The sequence below is a fragment of the Lathyrus oleraceus genome, chromosome 5 (assembly GCF_024323335.1).
Source record: "Lathyrus oleraceus cultivar Zhongwan6 chromosome 5, CAAS_Psat_ZW6_1.0, whole genome shotgun sequence".
Taxonomy (NCBI): Eukaryota; Viridiplantae; Streptophyta; class Magnoliopsida; order Fabales; family Fabaceae; genus Lathyrus; species Lathyrus oleraceus.
In genome coordinates this window covers 229,341,670-229,351,034 of record NC_066583.1, presented here as the reverse complement: position 1 = coordinate 229,351,034, position 9,365 = coordinate 229,341,670, and positions in this window count along the sequence as shown.

Below are 9,365 nucleotides of genomic sequence, written 5' to 3'. Positions count from 1 at the left end.
GCACAAAAATCTGGAAAAATATCCATAAAATAGAGGACATCATGATGAACATTGTGCAAAAAACCTCATGTGAATTGGACAATTATTTTTGGAGTTATGTTTTTTTGAATGAGGAGAAAAAATTAAAAAGACATGTGAAGTGTCATACATGAACATGGAAGCATAAGATAAAAAATGCCAAAGCCAAATATGAAAAATCCCTCGCCCGGAATCGAAGAGTGTACATGTTTAAACCTTGCGCGCGCTCATTTAAATAGACGGACACGTGGTCCAATGCATGGCGCTATAACATGAAACCGCATGCAAGCCACGCTCAGCAAGATCTAACACGTTTCTGGGAAAAGAAAGCTAGGGTTCTTGCCATGTTCATCACGAATTTCCAGCTCAAGAACAAATCATCACCAAAATGTACAAAACCTATATCATTAGATTCGTCTTTCCAAGCACATCACTAATCTAAACACGATTTCTCCTAATTCTCAACAACATGCACGGATCGAGCCAAATAAGTTTTGCACATCAACATTAAAATCAACATAACTTCCTTGTTTCTTAATGAAAATCAATGCCACAAAGCTCAGACTACTCTACAATCAAAGATCTATCAAAAGCCTAGCATAATTTCATGAATCTTGATCATCGAAAACTGACCTTCAAGAGATTGCAGAAGCGGATTCGTGGTTTTCTGGCCTTGCAATGCTGAAACAGAAGCTCTACAACTCTTGAATAGATGAATGGATGATGGATTGCAGCTCAACAATGCTTGATTTGCTCAGAAATTTCAGTTGCCATGGATGATGCAATGTTCCAACAGTCCACGATTCTTCAAGATTTCTTCAAGATCCAGCTTCAATAATCCTCAATTATGCATGTAGATCAATGCTAGATCATGAACTAAGCAAGGTTTTTGAAGAAATTTGCAGAAAAAAGTGAGAGAGCAAAAGATGAAGATTTTGCAATTTGATCTAGATCTGGTTAGAATGAAAATGTTAATGTGTTTTCTGTTAGGATTATCAATATATATGATGGATTAATGAAGTTACTAATCACAATTAGCCAAATGCCAAAGTAATTAGTGAGATGCAAGTGTTTATGCAAAATTGGTAATTCACCTTCATGCATGCAAAGTGATGCTACAGTGCACGAGTTGATGCTCAATTCACCTCAAAATGTCATTTGGAGCCAAATGCCAATGATACCATGTGTGGAAAATGCTTATTTTTCAAATTGGATTTTTTCCCTCCAAATTTCAAATTCGATTCAAATGAAAAATGCAATATTTTTGTGATGAGAATTAATGAAATGTGATGCATGATTTGGATAGAGCATGTCAAAACAAGAAAGTGGCAAAAAATCCCACCCCATTTGGCCTTTTGGTGTGAAAGTTATGCACTTTTGAAGTTCAAATTTTCTTGACCAAGATTGATCCATAACTTGCCAACCACACATGAGAAATGGATGTTCTTGGACTTTTTGGAAAGGTGAGAGCAAGATCTACAACTTTCATGTTGGACAAAATTTCATTTGAAGCATTTTTGGACATGTAAGTTTGAGGAGAAAACCTTTCCATTTTTGGCAATTTTGAATTACAAGTCACTTTCTATTTTTGGAAAGTTTTCATCTGACTTTATTTTCTTCAATGTTGATGTTTGAAATGTCAAATGAAACTTGTTTGGACATGAATGAAGTGTTTCTAACCCTCTCCCACCTCCTAAATCCATCAGTTGACTTGTGGTTGACTTTTGTTGACTGATAGATGAATTGGCTATGCACAGATGAACTTGAGCCTCAATCTCCTGATGAAATGGCTCAAACATGAAACCCTAGCTTCCACAAGCTCATTAAAACCACATGATGATCCCCATCTCAATGAAAACCTCATCTCCTTGACAAAACCCTGATTGACTCAATACAACTGATTAGGGTTGATAAGGGTTGACCAGAGGTCAAAACCCTAATCCCAAGGAACATGATCAAGCACAATGAAACTTTTGATGATGATAAGACCATGATGATGATGATGTACCATTTCAACCAATATAATGATCCACCTCCTTGAGGAACCAAGAAACCATAATTTGAAGCACCAACCCTCAGATGATTAGTGATCAATCCATGAAACCCTCAGGCTTGAATCTTTTGACCTCTTCATCTTCTGAATAAGACTTAGGAGGATGACTTGCTCAATGTTGCCATATGATATGCAAAGATGCAATGTCTAATGACCAAAAAATGAAATGCAATATGTTAAGCTAGTCCCAAGAGAGGAGGGCAAATTTTGAGGTGTTACATCGAGTTGTATTAGTTTCAAGAGAGTGAAAAGTTTCATATGAGAGTTGTATTGTACTAGCGATGTGTTTTACTTTCTTGTTCAAGAATGTAGTTCTCTTTTGAGCTCTTTATAATAGATTTTAAGCTTACAAGATAAACTTGTAAAAAATTTGGGTGAAGGTTATTGAGACTATCTTTTGTAAAAGCTCCAGTTAAGTTTAATAAGTGAAGCCTGTGTAAATATCTAGTTGTTTGTAGAAGGTTTGGTGGCTGATCCTATGCAAAAGTTCAAATTGTTTGTAAAGTTATTTGGATTGATCATGTATAAAAGCTCAAGACTTTTTAGTGGAAATATCAAGGGAAACTCTTGGGGACTGAAGTAGGTCATTCGGTTTAGGATGAACCAAGATATATCTTTGGTATTATCTTTTTATCCCTTACCTATTTTATTTATGTTATTTATCTATTATACTGCTTATTTCATTGCATATTGTCTTTTCTATTATTCTACAACTTTATCTTTGTCTATTTCATTCTTCTAACATAAACTGTAGTGTTATATTTGTGAAAGGACCCGTCTAGGGTGATGTCTATAGGCCTCCCCAAGAGAGGCGATAACAACATATTGCCCTTGGAATGTATCTCTTTTCCCCAAGACTTTCCTATCACCCAGTGGTGGAAACGAGATGTTTCTTAGGCATAGAGAAGTCCCCTTGGAAATAGGGATTTAAAGGTTCACCATTGACTAGGTGGAAAGTGAGCATTTACAATAGAACCCTAGGCCAAAAGGCCTCTATAAATACCTCATCCATAGGAGGGAGAAAAAGATAGATCTTAACTCATACAGATCACATCCCACATATGCTTATACCTAAGCACATCACTCCATACGGGGCCTTACACCTCATGTGAGTAGGACCTCTAAACCATTGTCAAATACCACCATGCATGACTTCTCGATGCCGTTGGCAAGCCCTAACCACCATACAACATAATATACCTACTAATACCTTTGAGTGCTTCTACCCTTTGCAGAGGCAACACACACGCGCGTACTTTTTTTACCAGTGCAGTGGCGCCCACCTTGAGGCTGCAAAAAAACTAACCTAGGACACACTCCTCCTCTAACTCCTTCCATCTTCCCTCCGAAGATGGCTGACATGACTCTACCTTACAACACAAACACCATTGTCAAAAGTTTCACTAGTGGAGGAAGCTCTAGATCCTCCAGAAGGAAATACGCAAGGAAGGTGCTTGTGACAAATGTAATATCTTATGGTTTACCCATAAGCGCGTTAGGTAAAATATGGGCTAACATCACATTCTCCAAGGAGGATGCCCTCAGAATCAACCCTCATGATAACGATACTTTGGTTATCACTGCGCAACATGGAAACTAGGATATCAAGCGAGTTTTGAAATATCCAAGTAGCTCCGCTGATGTCCTATTCTGGGACGCCTTCTAAAAACTGCAGCTCAACCCTAACGACGTCAAAATGTTTGGCGGCTAGTTAATAGGATTATCAAGCGAATAAGTACAAGTAATCGGCCATGTAACCCTAGATACCACATATGGTGATGGCGCAAACGCCAAGGAGATTGGTCTTAGTTACCTTATCGTGGACGCCTTATCGCTGCATAACACCATTCTTGGGTGACCTACCATCAACACCCTAGAGGCAGCCATTTCCACCCTGTATCTAGTCCTAAAGTATCCACTTCATGATGGTGAGTGGGTACATTCTAAGGAGACCAACAGATTGTTCAAAGGAGTTACCAAAAGATCCTGAGATAGAAAGGGAAGAGCTCACCCTTGTCGATGCCCCCCTATGAAGTTCCAAACAATGATCTCGAGTGTTGGGACCCCATATTGGGTATAGAAGTAGAAATTCTCACGGCCATAAAAAACTTGAAGGAGGTCTAAATAGGCCCTTTGGCCCATCAGGTCACGAAGATAGGCATTTCACTTTCTGAGGAGGAGGAACATGAGCTAGTCGACCAACTCATTAAGAACATCGACTTGTTCGCTTGGGCTCCCTCCAACATGCGTGGGGTAGTGATGACACTTTGTCAACACACAATTTTTATAGCATGTTGTTCATTCCTTTATTAAGTTTAATCTCATTTTGGTTAAGTTTGATTAGGCTTAACTATATTTTGGTATAAATGGAAGAAAAAGGAAAAAAGAAGAAATGGTGTGAAAAAATAAAATTTGAGGCAATTCAGCATTACAATTATCATGTCCCATCGTGGCATGATGCACATCACATCATGGTGTGATGCCACGTGGGGTCTGGGGCATTCTAAAACTTTATAAAGGGGTTTTTCCCACTTTTTGAGGTTCTTCTTCTAGAACCTAATTCTGATTGTGGAGAAATATTGTGGAGCTTTAGAGCGAAGGTGTTCCCCATCGGAAGCCTAATTCTAACCAGTAATCCATGTGTTTTTCCTTTATGAATTATCTAGTTATGAGTAGTTAATTTTCTTAGGCTAGGTTTCGTTTAGATGAACCTGTATGGATTAGTTGAGGCCATATGTTAGGTTTTTGTACTATCCATGCTTTTGATTATTCAATTTTCTATTTAGTTAATGTTTATGTTTAATTCTTTATATGCGTTTATGAATATCCATGTATCAATTCAGATTCACGCTGAGTACTAATCCTAACGGTGTGAATCAGATCTAATTAAAGTGTTCAACTTAATAATTGAGCTAGGGATAGAAATTTTAAGGTTGTGACTTAGGGTCTAACGAACGGACATCATCTATTTTAACTATCAAATTTTCCTAAGAGATTAGGGGATTATAGATTAGATTAATGAGGTATACACCAAGAGATCGAGTATAATGGCTTAGTTAGACCGTCGTGGTAATTGAATTAATCATCATAAGGGTACATAGATCCTAGCATCAACAAAGACATACATGGGATTCAAGTCGAAGGCTGATCGCTTTTTGAAATCTAATAATATTTTTATTTCCCTTTTTTGCTTTCAAACTCGAAAACTCCCCATTGGTACTTTTAATTCGAACAATCATACACCTTGTTAAATTGTAATCCTTGTGGAGACGATTTTTTAAGTATTACTTCGACATTATCGGTACAATTGCCGAGAGGTTAAGAAGGTTTTGGCGCCGCTGCCGGGGATTGTTGATTTCAACAAGCCAATTTTTGTACGATGGATTTTTATTTTTGTAATTAATATTATTTTATAGTTTTGCTTTTCAAATTTTTGTTATCGTAAATATTTTTGTCATTTTATTCTAGTTTCCAAATCTCATTTCAGTTCAATGCCAATAAGGTATTTTTCTTCTGATTGTGTGTGAGAGGTAAAGGAAGACGTGTACAATGGAAATGATCTTCAACGTGTGCTGTTAGCACAACTGGAAACCTTATCAAAGAAAATTCCAACCTTGACTCTAAATTCAAAAAATGTTTATCCAGTCAGAGCATTACGATGTGATTTCTATGGAGAAGGTCACTAAAATGGCCATAGTACACCAGAGAGTTACATTGCAGAGGCGTATTATGCGATAAATTATCAAGAGCCAGACCCTTACTTTAACACCTACCCAAGGTGGTATGCTCATTCAAGTCGTAATTGGGGTAATAATCAAAGTCAAAAATTTAACCCAGAACCTCCTCGAAATCCACCACCAAGGAAGTCATCCCATTTAGAAGAGGCCTTGTGCAAATTGATGAGGTCTTTTCAAAGTAACTTTAGAAAAAGTGAGGCCACTCTAAAAATACCTAAAAGGGAGCCATCTTCTCTAGAAGAAGCTCTGAACCAATTCATGTCGAGTCAACGCAAGTGGGAAGCAAGGCGCAAGATCATGCAAAAATCCAGCAAGAACCTAAAAGCATCCTTGAATAATTTTGAAAATTACATTAGGCAGATACCTGGAACATTGGTAGCTAAATCAAGTGAAGTTCATGATGTGAATATGTTGGATAATCCTAGGGATGAAGAAGTTGAGATAGAAGTCGAAAATGAATGGGAAGTAGTCGATGATGGATGAGTTGAAAAAGAACAACATGAAGAAAAATACATGCTATCAAATGAAAAGACTAAATTAAGAATAAAAGAATCCGAGGTGAATAATAGCTTTGGGAAAAGAATAAGAATTCAAAAGGAGGATGATCTAGTTTTGGATGAAGTTTCAATTGTAAGAATTTGTCTAGACATAAATATCCAACATGAACATCTTAAACAAAAGCATGTCCCCAAAAGCTTTTTTAGAAACAAGGATGATGGAAAAGAAGAAATAAATAAAGTATTAGATTCCATTTATGCCTTGTTCTCTACTATCAAATTGAAGAGGTTATGTAAGCAACATCATCAGTACCTCAAGTTCATGGGATTTCTACCAAACAAAAGGGAGAAAAGGGATGATGTATTTTCGTGTCCTATATGCCACCCTAGCAAAGGATCAAATGGTCAAGCTAAAAACCTCAAACAAGCGATGTCGGAGAGGCAACCCATGGAATTTTGTTGTTTTTTCATTTTGTCTTTAAAGTTTAATTTCAATAAGTATGATTTCCCTATTTTTAAAATGCATGTTCTTTATTTAAGTAATTAATTTGTCTTGTGTTTTCTCAGTGCAGATTATCTGACCATACTAATGACTAGAAAAGCAAGATACAAGAAAAGAAAAAAAGAAGAGAAAAGTAAGCATAATTTGAACGGAAATTGCAAATGTGGATTGACAACACTGGAAGAGGGATGATTTTTCAGCAATCTCATGCTCAAGCTCTAGATACCTCAACAAGTAAGGTTTGAGCAAAAACTTTCCACTTTTTACCGTTTCCTTGTAATGAGTGTCCATATGATTGTACATCTACTAGGACCTACGTTATTTATGAATTATTATCGGTTTATTTGATTACATGCCGAGGCATGTTTTTTTTTACATTTTAAGCCATATAACCTTTATTAGGTGTCCCCTTAAATAATTTATCCTTTGTTAAGCCCTTTGAGCTTAAGCCGTTTTTTTCGGTGGCTTAACCACATTATTAGCCCACTGACCTGAAAGGTTTATCTTTCTATCCTTCCATTGGAGTTAGGTAGATTGATTTTCTAGGTGATACAAGAAGCTAAGTTTGGGGTTTCTCTTGTAATTATCAACATTTAAGTTTGGGGTAGGGGTACTAGAAATCTTGAGTCATATAAAAAATGATGAAAAAGAAGCATGAAATAAGCAAAATTGTTAAATTATAACTCCTGAATGAAAAAAAAAAGAGAAAAGGAAGAAAAAAGAACTTAAGTCTAGCACCCATTTGTAATAAGGAAAGTAAATAAAGTGAGTTGTTTAGAAAGTTAGCAGGTACTTAACTCCAAGGAATTAATCCTACGAACCAAAAAAAATATCCTACCCTGACAGAAGCCACATTACAAGCTTTGAAAGACCTCAAAATATGATGTCAATTATGTGGGAATGAGCATACCAAGATTTCCAATTATGAGTGAATTGGTGAGATTGTGAGAAAGGTTGAGTATGGAGAAAGCTGAAGAACATTCCTTGGAAAGTGTTGAATTGAAGCAAGTGATAATAGTAAAGACTCAGCAAGCATTGATGTCTATCATTGATTTGGTAAGTATGAAGTTCTGAAATTCATAGGTATGAATGAGTTACTTGAGGATAAGCAATAATGTAAGTTTGGGGTTGTGATACACTCTGTCAATACATAATCTTTATAACATGTTGTCCATTATTTTATTAAGTTTAATCTCATTTTGGTTAAGTTTGATTAGGATTTACCATGTTTTTGTATAAATGGAAGAAAAAGGAAGAAAGAAGAAAGTATGAAGAAATGGTGTGGAAAATAGAAAATTTGAGGCAATTCAACACTATAATTATTGTGCCCCATCGTGGCATGATGCACATCTCATTTTGACGCAATGCATTAGCATTGTGGCGCGATGTCACATGGGGTCTGCCAAGTTTTATAGCTTTGTAAAGGGATTTTTTCCATACTTTTTGAGGATCTTCTTCTGGAACCTAATTTTGATTGTGGAGAAATACTGCAGAGCTTTAGATCAAAGGTTTTCACCATCAGAAGTTGAATTATAACCAGTAATCCATATATCTTTCCTTTATGAATTATCTAATTATGAGTAGATAATTTTTTTAGGTTAGGTTTTATTTAGATGAATCTATATGGATTTGTTGAGGACATATGTGTAGCGGTAAATTCATGATCACTGAGCTGTTGGTTAGCTCAACGTCAATAAAACCAGAGCCGTTACAACGCCTTTTTTGTTTTCAAAGGAAAAGGGAAAAGTACGAACAAAACCCAAAGATAATAAAATGTCAGAGATTATATGTAAGGGGGTTGGTTACACAGAGGGAAGGTATTAACACCCAAAGTATCCTAGGTACTCCTAGGGAGTCCTTTTTGTGTGCAAGTGTTTTAGTTGAAAAAGAAGTTTGCTAAGAAAGTAGAATGAGGGGATGAGGAAAGAATTCAATTATTTATAATTTTGTGTTTGACAAGACCTTCGATCTTATGCCTACGTGCCAACATAAAAATGAGGGATCAAAACCTCGTAGTTTGTGGTAAAAATTTCAAAGATGGGTGGATTGGTTTTAACAAAAACTTAAAGATCTTTTGTTATCAAAGGGAGAATACTCAACTAAACATCCACCGATAATGAGGGACTTACAACATTTAAGAGGGATGGCTCCAACTTGGATTCAATCAACAAGTATGCCACTAACCCCTAATAAATGGAAAGTCTTATAATCAATATATCATGGAATGGGAGAATTATATCTCAACCAAAGATAACTCAAATCTAAATGCTCTCTTTTGAAAAGTTTAAAAGAACAAGGCACAAAGTGGCAAAAAGGATTAGTTGAGGTTATTAGCTCTTTTTTTCTTTTGAAATTAAAGTCAATATGATTAAGTTTATTCACAAGTTTGATTAAGAAAATGTTTTGAAAATCAATGGCATAAGGCCAAGGTTTCTACTCATTAAAACAAGTCTAAGTTGAAAACATAAACAAAGAAGTTTTTTAAATGAGGGAGAGATTTTGAAATTTAAGAAGTAGGAGGAGATGAAGGGATTATCCTAGACAAGATTTAAAAGTTT